We start from the raw sequence: 13,259 nt of genomic DNA, 5'->3' as shown, positions 1-13,259 counted from the left end.
ACATACAATATAAATATTTTCTAGAGCAAAGTATTTCTTTGTTTGTTATATTACTTTCGACTTTAAAGGAACTCTACTGAGGTCCAAAAGCCTAAAATATAAAATTTGAATTTTTTATAATATTAGATCACCTGGGGCACTTAAAACAGAAAAATATAAAAAAGATGATTAAGAATTATACTGAGACATATCTTTGTGCTATTCTTGGCCAATTTTAGTGAAAAGTCTTGTATAGCTATTCAAGTTTATCAAATGGAACATTAAGCCCTAAAAATTTTCCAAGTCCTGTCATATCAGAAAACCTCAGCCCTTTAAAGCTGCACGCCTCCAGATCAGCCAAAATATTTCAAGAAAATCAATCTTGAAAAAAATGTATTAAGATCTTAAGAATAATTCTACTGCGTTACTAATGCAGTAAGAGGTATTTGCCACCAAGGGCATATTTGACCCCAGTTTTTATGTAAATAAAATAAGTAAAAATAATAAAATTATAAAATGACAAAAAGAAAATGCAAATAATAATAATAATATTTTCATGTATGAATGTAAGTGTGTATGTAATATATTATAATGTTTTATAATAATGCTTTATTTTCAGATATAATGTAATGTTTTGAAATCATAATCATATTGTTAATTAACTTACTGTTTAGGTGTAAAAAGCCATAAGGCATATTTTTAGCAAGTTTATCTTAATACTTAAATATCACATATGTCAGTCTTTTTAACACTTAAAAAGATTATTTCACTTTTAGAAATCTTTTACTCTTATCAACACCTTTTGGTTTAGGTGCTATTTATTTATAATACTTTGTAGCTTTTAGCAATTAATGCTATTAGGAAATTATGTAACTTACAGGATATGTTTTATACCTTTTTTCATAAAATAATTTTTATCCAGATTAAGCATCATGTAATACTTTTCTATTTTTCATTGGTCAATGTTTTTCAATTTTCATTGGTTATTCAATTAATTATTGAAATTAATAATACTTAAAAATATTATATATATATATAAAGACAAAAATAAGTTAAGACAAAATTAAAAATTAAGAATTAAATATTAAGAATTGGAACTTTAAAAAACAAAGAATTGGAATTTTTAAGAATTGTTAGGAACAGACTAGGAATCAAAATTAATGTAATAGTGTGTTAAAAGTATCTTGGAAACCCTTTTAATAAGAAACATTGTGAACTTAATATATTTTAATGAAAGTGAACTTTAAAAAACTTTGTATAAAATATAATATTAGTAAACTGTAAAATAAAGGAAATCAATAAATTAAATAAGTAATTAGGAACATTTGTGTTCATCTTCATTTCATCAAAGTTATCTGCTATCACACCCTACATACTAATAGTAGAGTAAACTACGTGACCGACTGCTTGGGGTGAACACTTCATATTGTGTATCGGGACTCAGCTTAGACCTCGGCTAATTCCCCACAGCTTAAACAACCGGTACCGCATAGCTCTACCGGAGGTCTAGGTTCCTGTACAGTGTTGCTGTTATTAGTGGAGAAGTTGTAACGTGCAGTTAAGGGCCGCTACAACCCCAGCACAGTGTAGCAGCAGCCAGCCCCAGCCCGTAAGGCAGGCCCCGATCGCAGTTGGTGGCGAATGGCCGGGTACTCAGTAAACTGCTGAGAGATCATTTGGACATTTTTGGTATGAGGGCACAAATACAGAAGTAAAACGACAAAATCAGTGAGATGATCGGGGACTAGAAGGATAGACTCAAACATTTGGTTACGCAGGGCAGCAGGATTTACGTGAGGGGACGGAGCCACAAAGACCACTTGAGGACATTATCAGATTGATGTTGGGTAAGTGCAATTTTTGTGTGCATGCCTTTCATATACCTGTTTATATGTGACCAAATAATGAGTCTGTATAGGGCAATTAAATAAAATACAATGTTAACAAAATAGGGAATTAAGCTGTATACTAAATTAAAAGAAAGTTTGTTGAAATATTTTTGCAAATGTGCTTAGGTCTATTTTTGTTACTTTTGGTTCACAAATTTTTGTATGTGAACAATCATTTTTTGAGTTTCTTCAATTTAAAATAAGTTTATATTGCTAAAATGGAGAACTGGTGCTGTTCTAAGGAAAACTGCAAATTAAATAAATCACACAAAAAACAATTGATAATGGATGTTGGTTTTAACCCAAAGATGGAGAAAAATTACATGAAAATCACAATAGGAGAGCATAATACACCTTGCTTAGTAGACTCTGGAGCCGATATAAGTGCTATTAATAAATATCTATTGGACATGGTTGCACCTAATGTAAAATTAAAAAGAAGTCATTTGCAACAAATTATTGAAGTATGTGGTAAAAAGCATCACGTATTAGGTCAAATTAATATAACATTTAAATGTGAGGGTGAAACATTTACACACAACTTTCATGTATTTGAACAATTACATTCTAAGATTTTGGTTGGAATAAACTTTTTAAGAAAATATAAGGTTCAAATCAATTTTGGTGAATTAGAAATGGTGGTTCCAAATTCTGCAAGTGTTAAAACATTAAAAGTGCCAACTCAGAAAAATATTCCTCCACAAACATCTTGGGCAACAACAATCAAAGAAGTTATAATACCACCACATAGTGAAATAATCATACCAGTGAGAATATCCAGAATACATTCTGATTCAACAGTGCTATTAGAACCAAGAATGAACTTACAAGATCTAGACTTAGCTGGAGGAAAAACAATTACAAATGTGCTAAATTCTAAAAGTGTTTATAGACTTTTAAATCCAACCAGTGTTCCAGTATTTTTAACAGCAAGACAAAGAATAGCAAAAGTTTCTGTGATAGACAATCCAAAATCAATATCGGTGCTCAAAGAACAAAATTCAGCAAACATTTCCAACTTAAGTGCTACAGAATCAAATCAAACTTTGAATTATGAAACATTAGTAAAAGATTTAGAAATAGACATTGACAACCATAAACTTAGTAATGAACAAAAGCAAAAATTATATAAATTTCTTGAACAAAATCGTGACATCTTCGCAAAAAATTTATCAAAACTAGGGGAGACAAATCTGCATAAACACATTATTGATACCGAAAACTCTAAACCAATCAGTTCAGGTCCATATAGACAACCACCAGAGAAAAGAAAAATTTTACGGAAACTCATTAAAAAAATGGAAGATTCAGGAGTCATTGAAGAAAGTAACTCTCCATGGCACAGTCCAGTAGTCTTAGTAAAGAAGCCAAACAATAAATGGCGTTTTGCTGTGGATTACCGAAAGCTGAATGCAGTAACCGAACCAGTGTCATTTCCCATTCCGCACATAACTGATGTATTTGATACCCTTGCAGATGCCAAAGCTTCCATGTATTCTACACTAGATTTACGTTCAGGATTTTGGCAGGTACCACTACACAATTCAACCAAACACAAGAGTGCATTCATTACAGACCAGGGAATTTATCAATTCAATAGGCTCAGCTTCGAACTGGTAAACGCTCCAATAACATTCCAAAGTCTCATGACTAAAGTGCTTCGCAACCTGAACTTCAAATATGCTCTCGTTTACATTGATGATGTTTCAGTGTTTTCACATGACTTTGATGAACATTTACACCATTTAGATCTAGTTTTCAACAGTCTAAGATCAGCAAATTTAAAATTACATCCCAAAAAGTGCAAATTTGGAACTAAATCAGTGAAATATTTAGGACATATTGTTACAAAAGATGGAATAAAAGTGCTACCTGAAAATACAGATAAAATCAAAAACGCAACTAGACCTAAGAATGCTAAACAAGTGAAACAAACATTAGGAATTTTTGGATACTACAGAAAATTTGTGATGAACTATGCCAAAATAGCTAAACCTTTGACAAATTTATTAAAGAAAGATGTAAAATTTAATTGGACTGAAGAATGTGAAAATGCTTTTCAATTATTAAAACAGAAACTAATATCAGCACCTATATTAAGATACCCAGACTTCAACAAAAATTTTATTCTCGCGGTAGACTCATCAAATTATTCGATAGGATATGTACTCTCCCAGATGCATGATGGGAAGGAACATCCAATCTGCTTCGGAGGAAGAGCCCTGCACGACAATGAACTACGGTGGCATATAACTGATAAGGAAGGACTGGCTCTTGTTGAAGGAATACAACATTTTAAACACTACCTTGCTGGACGGAAATTTACGGTGTACACTGACAACGTCTCTGTAAAATATCTTCAGAAAATCAAGAACTGTCAAGGTCGCTTAGGCCGTTGGAGTATTCTTCTTCAAGGTTACCAATTTAATATCCTCCACCGTTCAGGTCCAACAAATTGCAATGCCGATTTCTTATCAAGACAACGTTTCCAAGATTCAACACAAGCAGCCTCTAGTGACTTAGCCGACCACATTGGCTCACTACATGAGGAAAACAAAGAATACACAGGCGTGACACTTGTGTACCCTGGTGAAGATGAAGAGACAATTATAGCAGCTCTTACATCAGAACAAGCCATGGATCCTGAAGAAGGGACATTCAAAAACTTAGCTAAGCATCAACGTGAATGTCCCGACTTCAAAGATATATACAACTATCTTGCCAATCGTAAAGTTCCGGAAGATCAGCAAAAAGCCAGAACAATAGTTGCAGAATCCTACAATTATGAACTGGTAGACAAGATCCTACATCACTTTTACTCCAAACGTGGAAAACAAGTGCTGCCAGAGGAACGCCTTGTCAAGCAGATCGCCATTCCTAGGACTTTAAGAGATGATGTACTGAAACAGTATCAAGACTGTATTGCAGGAGGTGGACATCAAGGATTTGAAAGGACATATGTATCGCTTCGTAACAAATACTACTGGCCTTCAATGTATGAGAACATAAAACAGTATGTTAAGACTTGTGAAGTATGTCAACAGTCAAAGAGAGCTTTCAACTCCAAACCTCCTCCATTACAACCACAGTCTGTTAATGACGTTTTCAGTAGATGGCAGATGGACATCCTACCACAAAGGACAAATATAAACATATATTGCTAGTAGTCAACAGCTATTCTAAATGGGCAGAATGCTTTCCTTTACGAACGCAAACATGTAAAGAAGTTGCAAGTGTACTGTTTAGGGAAATCATCTTGAGATATGGTGCACCAAGAGTACTACTTAGCGACAGAGGAAAAAACTTCATGTCAAACCTTGTAAAGGCTTTATCAGAGCTATTTAACATCAAGCAAACCTTTACAAGTGCTTATCATCCAATGACAAATGGATTGGTTGAGTCCAAGAACTCCTACATTCTTCAAGCCTTCAGAGCTTATTGTAAGGATCAACAAGATGATTGGACAAACCTTTTACCTGGAAAAATGATGGCTTACAGATCTACGCCAGCAACACAGTCAACAGACTTTAGCCCATTCTTTCTCCTATATGGTAGGGAAATGCGGTTACCGATTGACACAGTGCTGCAGCCTAAAAATCATCTGCCACAAAGTTACAAGGTACATCTGGGCAAAATACTTCAAAATTTGAAAATCTGTAGGAAATTAGCAAACGAAAATATTCAGCGAGCCCAAGAAAAGTACAAATATCAACATAATAAATACAGCAAAGCTCCTAAATATAGACCTGCTGAGAGAGTTTGGTTGTATTGTACTAAAGTTCCACCTGGGAAAGCACCAAAGTTACAAAAAAAATGGGTTGGACCATATTACATTACTATGATCGGACCAAACTACACCTACAGATTACGACATGCCAAGACCAACAAAGAAGTAAAATCAATGGTGAATGCAATGAGACTGAAACCATACTTTGACCCTGATGACAAACCAACCAATCCACCAACAGAACTCGAGAATCAAAAAAATGAGCTAGATCCAGAGAAGATTCATGATGTGAACCCTTCAAATGTAATAAAAAGACAAAATAATACAAATGTAAAAAGTAGTGAAAGTAACCAAAATAATGTAAGAAATAGGCAAAATGATAAGCAAACACCAGTTGTAAATAATAAAAGAAGTAACGGAGTTAGAACAAAAGGAGCTGAGACTGCATCACGGCAAGATGCCAACAAAAATTGTAAGAATAAAAGAAAAGAAAATAATATACCACAAAAAAGTAATATAGAAGAGCAAACAAGTAAAGATACAAATCAGCAGAGGCAGAAGCCAAAAAGGATACAAGAAAGGAAAATAGTGAAAGACAAAAGCCAAATAAAGAAAAACATAACATGCATAAAAATAAGAATGAAATACAGAAGAAACAAATAAATAATAATAGAAACAAATGTCAAACACAAAGTAGAAGACTAGCTGTAAATGATAACTCAAACCATGAACAGAAAAATGTAACAATTAGATCAAACATATCAAATAAGAAGTCAGAGATAATAAACCAAAATCAGAACAAACATGAAGCGCAAAAACAAAATTTACATGATGCTGTAAACCAGAAATCAAAAATAAAATCGAAATGCATAGAATGCAGAAAAGGAATATGTAAACCCTTCAAAGTAGAAGACATTAAAGCAATACTATCATCAAACCGTAGCAATGGAGCACTGTACTATAAAATTAAGTTCAATAACAACGGCACTAAATGGCACTATAATTGTAAAATTCCAAGTCAATTAATAAGAGAATTCCACGCAAACAAAACCATGTCAGGTAAACGAAGAAAGAAACCTCTTCAACCAGGCCACAAATTTTTTAAAGAATCAACAGAAACTCAAACAAATATAAATTCATTAGCAAAAAATAAAAATGATAAAGAAAACAGAAGACTTGTGGGAATCAAAATCATCTATGGAGTCCACTATTTCCTAGTTCAAAAAGGCAATGAAACACCTGAAATTCAAACCATATATACAGCATGTTATTTAGCAAGAAAGTTTATAGTTGAATTAGAAGACTGGACAAAAAGGAAACAATTAGACATCAAATTAGAGCATATACAAAGAAAATACAATGGTACCTCACATGAATTACACAAGGGCTATTACTTATCCTGGGGGACAAACAACATAAGTGAAATATCAATTAACCAAAATGATGAAATACAGTGCTTAGTAAATTTTAAAAATCCAAACATAGTACCACAGTGGAAAAATCTTAATAAAGTCCCACCAGGATGTTATTACCAGTTTCTAGCAAATCTAAAGATGAATTATAAAAAATATATTCTGTAAACATACCAGCTAACAATTACCGGTACTAAATTAAAGAATACAAAATTGTTAGGAATTGTAAAAAACAAGAATGTCGAACGACACATATACCCCCCTTTCTAGCCATTGACTCACATAATTGGTAATTTTATTAAAGAAACTTGCCAAAATGGGTACATGGAAGTGTTCAATTATGGAAAAATCAACGGAAACCATTTTGACATTAAAGGCCCATGTGACATTGACCTTTGACCTAATGACCCCTAAATCAATAGAGGTCATCTAATACTTATGACCAATAACTGTGTGAAATATGAAGACTTTGTGATGAATACTTTTCAAGATAATCAGCGGAAACCCTTTTGACATTTAAGGCCCCTGTGACCTTGACCTTTGACCTAGTGACCCCAAAATCAATAGGGGTCATCTACTAGTGATGAGCAATCACTATGTGACATATGAAGACTTTGTGATGAATACTTTTCAAGATAATCAGCGGAAACCATTTTGACATTTAAGGCCTCTGTGACCTTGACCTTTGACCTAGTGACCCCAAAATCAATAGGAGTCATCTACTAGTTATGACCAATCACTATGTGAAATATGAAAACTTTGTGATGAATTCTTTTTAAGATAATCAGCAGAAATTATTTTCACATTTTAGGGTCCCTGTGACCTTGACCTTTGACCTAGTGACCCCAAAATCAATAGGGGTCATCTACTAGTTATGACCAATCACTGTGTGAAATATGAAGACTTTGTGATACATACTTTTTAAGATAATCAGCGGAAACCATTTTGACATTTAAGATCCCTGTGACCTTGACCTTTGACCTAGTGACCCCAAAATCAATAGGGGTCATCTACTAGTTTTGACTAATCACTATGTGAAATATGAAGACTTTGTGATGAATACTTTTCAAGATAATCAGCGGAAACCATTTTGACATTTAAAGCCCCTGTGACCTTGACCTTTGACCTAGTGACCCCAAAATCAATAGGGGTCATCTACTAGTTATGACCAATCACTGTGTGAAATATGAAGACTTTTGTGATACATACTTTTCAAGATAATCAGCGGAAACCATTTTGACATTTAAGGTCCCTGTGACCTTGACCTTTGACCTAGTGACCCCAAAATCAATAGGGGTCATCTACTAGTGATGACCAATCACTGTGTGAAATATGAAGACTTTGTGATACATACTTTTTAAGATAATCAGCGGAAACCATTTTGACATTTAAGGTCCCTGTGACCTTGACCTTTGACCTAGTGACCCCAAAATCAATAGGGGTCATCTACTAGTTATGACCAATCACTATGTAAAATATGAAGACTTTGTGATAAATACTTTTCAAGATAATCAGCGGAAACCATTTTGACATTTAAAGCCCCTGTGACCTTGACCTTTGACCTAGTGACCCCAAAATCAATAGGGGTCATCTACTAGTTATGACCAATCACTGTGTGAAATATGAAGACTTTTGTGATACATACTTTTCAAGATAATCAGCGGAAACCATTTTGACATTTAAGGTCCCTGTGACCTTGACCTTTGACCTAGTGACCCCAAAATCAATAGGGGTCATCTACTAGTGATGACCAATCTATGTGTGAAATATGAAGACTTTGTGATACATACTTTTTAAGATAATCAGCGGAAACCATTTTGACATTTAAGGTCCCTGTGACCTTGACCTTTGACCTAGTGACCCCAAAATCAATAGGGGTCATCTACTAGTTATGACCAATCACTATGTAAAATATGAAGACTTTGTGATAAATACTTTTCAAGATAATCAGCGGAAACCATGTGGTCTACCGACGGACAGACCGACAGACCGACGGACAGACCGACAGACAGACAGACCGACATTAGCAAAACAATATACCCCCTCTTCTTCGAAGGGGGGCATAATAAAGGGACTCTTCATAAGGTGAACTAATCTTAGATATTTTAAAGGTATTTTATTAACCTATTCTTAGGTGTTTTATAGTGCTAAGATTAATATGGTTGCAAACATATTTAATCAACCCAACCTTTATTATATCTGACATTAGCCAACACAGTATTTGTCTAAATGAATGTTATGAATGCATTTTTAATGGTATAATATTTTTTCTTTTGGGAAATATTCCATCTATGTTGATATAATTAAGAATTATTTTTCGGGAATTTTAAAGGTAACCCATTCTTAAGTTAGAGCACTTGTGAGTTATACAGTGGCCGGGCTTAAACCCTTAAATTGCTGCTTGAACAGTGCAACTTTAAAGAATGGATAACTTTCAGGCATACTGTATAAATTATTTTTGTATTTAATGAACTTAAATTTTACTTAACTTAACTAAAATTGGTCACATGTAAAACGGTGTATGTAAGTCATGTACTAATAAAATTTGCATTCCACAGAAACTAACAATTACAGCAGTTGAAGTATTCCAGAATAATTGTGTTATCATGAACAATTGACAGTGAATCAAGTTGAAAGTCTTTAACAACAGTGTGAAACAATAACGGTGTATAATAAACATTATAAAGAACTTTAGAAACTCGGTCATCATATTGAATTTTTGTGCTTTTGTATGTTCATATAAATATATGTAAATAATTGCTAAATGTGCATCAAGAAAATTATTGTAAAGTATTGTAAATATCATGTATATATTGTTTAATTGCTTTAAGTTCGGGGACGAACTTTATAAAGGAGGGGGGTACTGCCACCAAGGGCATATTTGACCCCAGTTTTTTATGTAAATAAAATAAGTAAAAATAATAAAATTATAAAATGACAAAAAGAAAATGCAAATAATAATAATAATATTTTCATGTATGAATGTGAGTGTGTATGTAATATATTATAATGTTTTATGATAATGCTTTATTTTCAGATATAATGTAATGTTTTGAAATCATAATCATATTGTTAATTAACTTACTGTTTAGGTGTAAAAAGCCATAAGGCATATTTTTAGCAAGTTTATCTTAATACTTAAATATCACATATGTCAGTCTTTTTGACACTTAAGAAGATTATTTCACTTTTAGAAATCTTTTACTCTTATCAACACCTTTTGGTTTAGGTGCTATTTATTTATAATACTTTGTAGCTTTTAGCAATTAATGCTATTAGGAAATTATGTAACTTACAGGATATGTTTTATACCTTTTTTCATAAGATAATTTTTATCCAGATTAAGCATCATGTAATACTTTTCTATTTTTCATTGGTCAATGTTTTTCAATTTTCATTGGTTAATCAATTAATTATTTAAATTAATAATACTTGAGAATATTATATATAATGAGACAAAAATAAGTTAAGACAAAATTAAAGAATTAAATATTAAAAATTGGAACTTTGAAGAATAAAGAATTGGAATTTTTAAGAATTGTTAGGAACAGACTAGGAATCAGAATTAATGTAATAGTGTGTTAAAAGTATCTTGGAAACCCTTTTAATAAGAAACATTGTGAACTTAATATATTTTAATGAAAGTGAACTTTAAAAAACTTTGTATAAAATATAATATTAGTAAACTGTAAAATAAAGGAAATCAATAAATTAAATAAGTAATTAGGAACATTTGTGTTCATCTTCATTTCATCAAAGTTATCTGCTATCACACCCTACATACTAATAGTAGAGTAAACTACGTGACCGACTGCTTGGGGTGAACACTTCATATTGTGTATCGGGACTCAGCTTAAACCTCGGCTAATTCCCCACAGCTTAAACAACCGGTACCGCATAGCTCTACCGGAGGTCTAGGTTCCTGTACAGTGTTGCTGTTATTAGTGGAGAAGTTGTAACGTGCAGTTAAGGGCCGCTACAACCCCAGCACAGTGTAGCAGCAGCCAGCCCCAGCCCCTAAGGCAGCCCCCGGTCGCATATTTATGTATATTTTGACCTTTTTTTGGTAATTTACGTGGATCCTAAGTGCCGTTTACAAGGTGTAAATTACTTTCTATGTTCACTTCACTGTATTTTACTTTTCAAAACATTTTCAAAATTCTCATGAAAATTAGCATGAATCTGGAGGCATGCTGCTTTAAGGTACCACTACAATTTTCTTTTGGTACATTTTACTTGCAGATCAAATCAAAGTAGATGGTGGTATTCAACTAGTCTCAGAAGACAATTTAAGAATTATATTTAAGTTCTAACACAAAAAATGTACTAAAAGACAGTTACAGTATTTGTTCTTTTGGTGTTTTTTTTTCCACATTTTGGGGAAAGGTGGCATGGGCCCATATCAGGGTTGGGGGGGGGGGGGGGGGGGGCGCGCGAATGTTTTGTGTTTGGGAGAAAAACGGAATTAGCAAAATTTGAAAATATCTTTAGTGTACTTATAAATTTAATTTCAAAATAATGAAAACCAGAAAAAATACTGCCTAACATCCATACTACTTTATTAAGTTTAAAATCATTGTAAGGGTTAATTTTATCTATTCTATAAAATTTTGAGGAAGGAAAATTCTTCTATAACTGGTAAAAAAAACTTTTTCAGGTTGGAAATGGTGACTTCATGAATTATCTTACTAATATAATATGTAATATGTAAAACTGAAATAAGAATCTCAGATTGTTGAATTTTTAACTTAAATATCTATTTACACATATAAAACTATGACAGTGCAATTTCACTTTGAAGCCAAAAGAACAATTTGTCATCTACATGTAAGTGCAGTAACACTGGTTAACTCCTATAGAATTTTAATAGCAGCTAACCCATTACTGCACTAAAGCGATGAATTATCCTTGTGCAAGTTTAATTAATTTTGTCTAAATTGTGATTATGGATTCAACTAAATATATTAAAAGGCTCACTATGCCTGTAAAATCAATATTTTTTTTGTCCTGTAGAAATGTCAAACATGTGTTTAATAGTATTTAAATAAGGAATTTAGAGCATGTAAGATGTTAAACAACTGACAAATTTAGCTATGTTACATACAGTTATGTTTCATAAATGTAGCAAACAAAATATAAACCAAGTAGCATTTTGACTTCCATACAAAAATTTTCATTATAATTATACAACTTGCCAACAGAGCTTTTATAAGTTGCAAAAGAATACTGTATGCGTAGAAATATTCGCGGGCTTCAAATTTTCGCGATCTTCGCGGTGACATTCAATCCGCGAATTCTTGTTCAGCGCGAATATTTTAACACCAATAATTTCTTAATAGTCTTTTTTTCGCGCATCGTGACGCTTTCAAAGAGTGATTTACTGTTGTATAAACTGTTCATGTAACATTCAGCTCTGTATATACATCAGTTTGCTTGTGTATTATTGTTTGACTTATATGATTATCGGATTCTTGTATAAGTATATACATGTTTGAACAATACCATTGAATCACGATATTTATTTCAAAGTCTTCATAGAGTTATAAAAGTCTTGACATCTGATCAGATTACATTTTGTTGTTCTAAACAAACAATACAAACAACACAAACATTAACGATTTTAACTGATGAAAACATGGAACACAAAACACAATTACTCAGTCAACATTTTAACAAAATCGGTGAAAAAGATTATGGTCTCATTCAGTGCTGTTTAAAACTGTGAAAAGTCACGCACGTTAACGGACATTCTTTTGTTTGCAATAATATGTCTGCTAGACAAATGAATGTCTTTGTTCTGTACAATAGCGTATTGTTTGACACCAGGTGTTGAAAATAACTGTGAAGTCCCACAACGACTATAGTAAAAAGTATGTAAAGAGAAAGAAACCTGATTGCAAAATCCATTGCCTAATCGTGTAAGAGTAATTTCTCTTATTTTTTAACCTGATGGGTTTACGCAATTTAATGATTTTCGGTAGTCACCTCCGCGAATTCAAAATAGCGCGAATATTTGTATATACCCCCAAAATGGACCTTTCTGCGAAAATTTGCTTCCGCTAATTTAAATACACATACAGTAGTCCATGTATTATGGCAAATAAGTATTACTTTGAAAATTGTAACAAACAGATTTTGAGAAATAAAATTTCTAGCTTTTTTGAGGCAACATGAGCCTTTAATGCATCTCATATATCAACTTTCACTGAATCATTATCTCAAATTATGAAAATATATTGTCAGAGATTCTTG

At 32.7% G+C, this 13,259-nt stretch overlaps 1 protein-coding gene across 3 annotated transcripts in view; it reads right to left on the bottom strand.

Moving 5' to 3' along the window:
• Window positions 1–13,259, bottom strand: part of LOC132721104 (endothelin-converting enzyme homolog) — a 69,532-nt gene that overhangs the window by 19,298 nt on the left and 36,975 nt on the right. The gene's annotated exons all lie outside the window — the stretch shown is intronic.

This window comes from Ruditapes philippinarum, unplaced genomic scaffold (genome assembly GCF_026571515.1).
Source record: "Ruditapes philippinarum isolate M1 unplaced genomic scaffold, ASM2657151v2 ctg4450_1_1_1_1, whole genome shotgun sequence".
Classification (NCBI taxonomy): domain Eukaryota; kingdom Metazoa; phylum Mollusca; class Bivalvia; order Venerida; family Veneridae; genus Ruditapes; species Ruditapes philippinarum.
The sequence above is the reverse complement of the archived record's forward strand: the minus strand, read 5'-3'. Positions and strand labels throughout refer to the sequence as shown.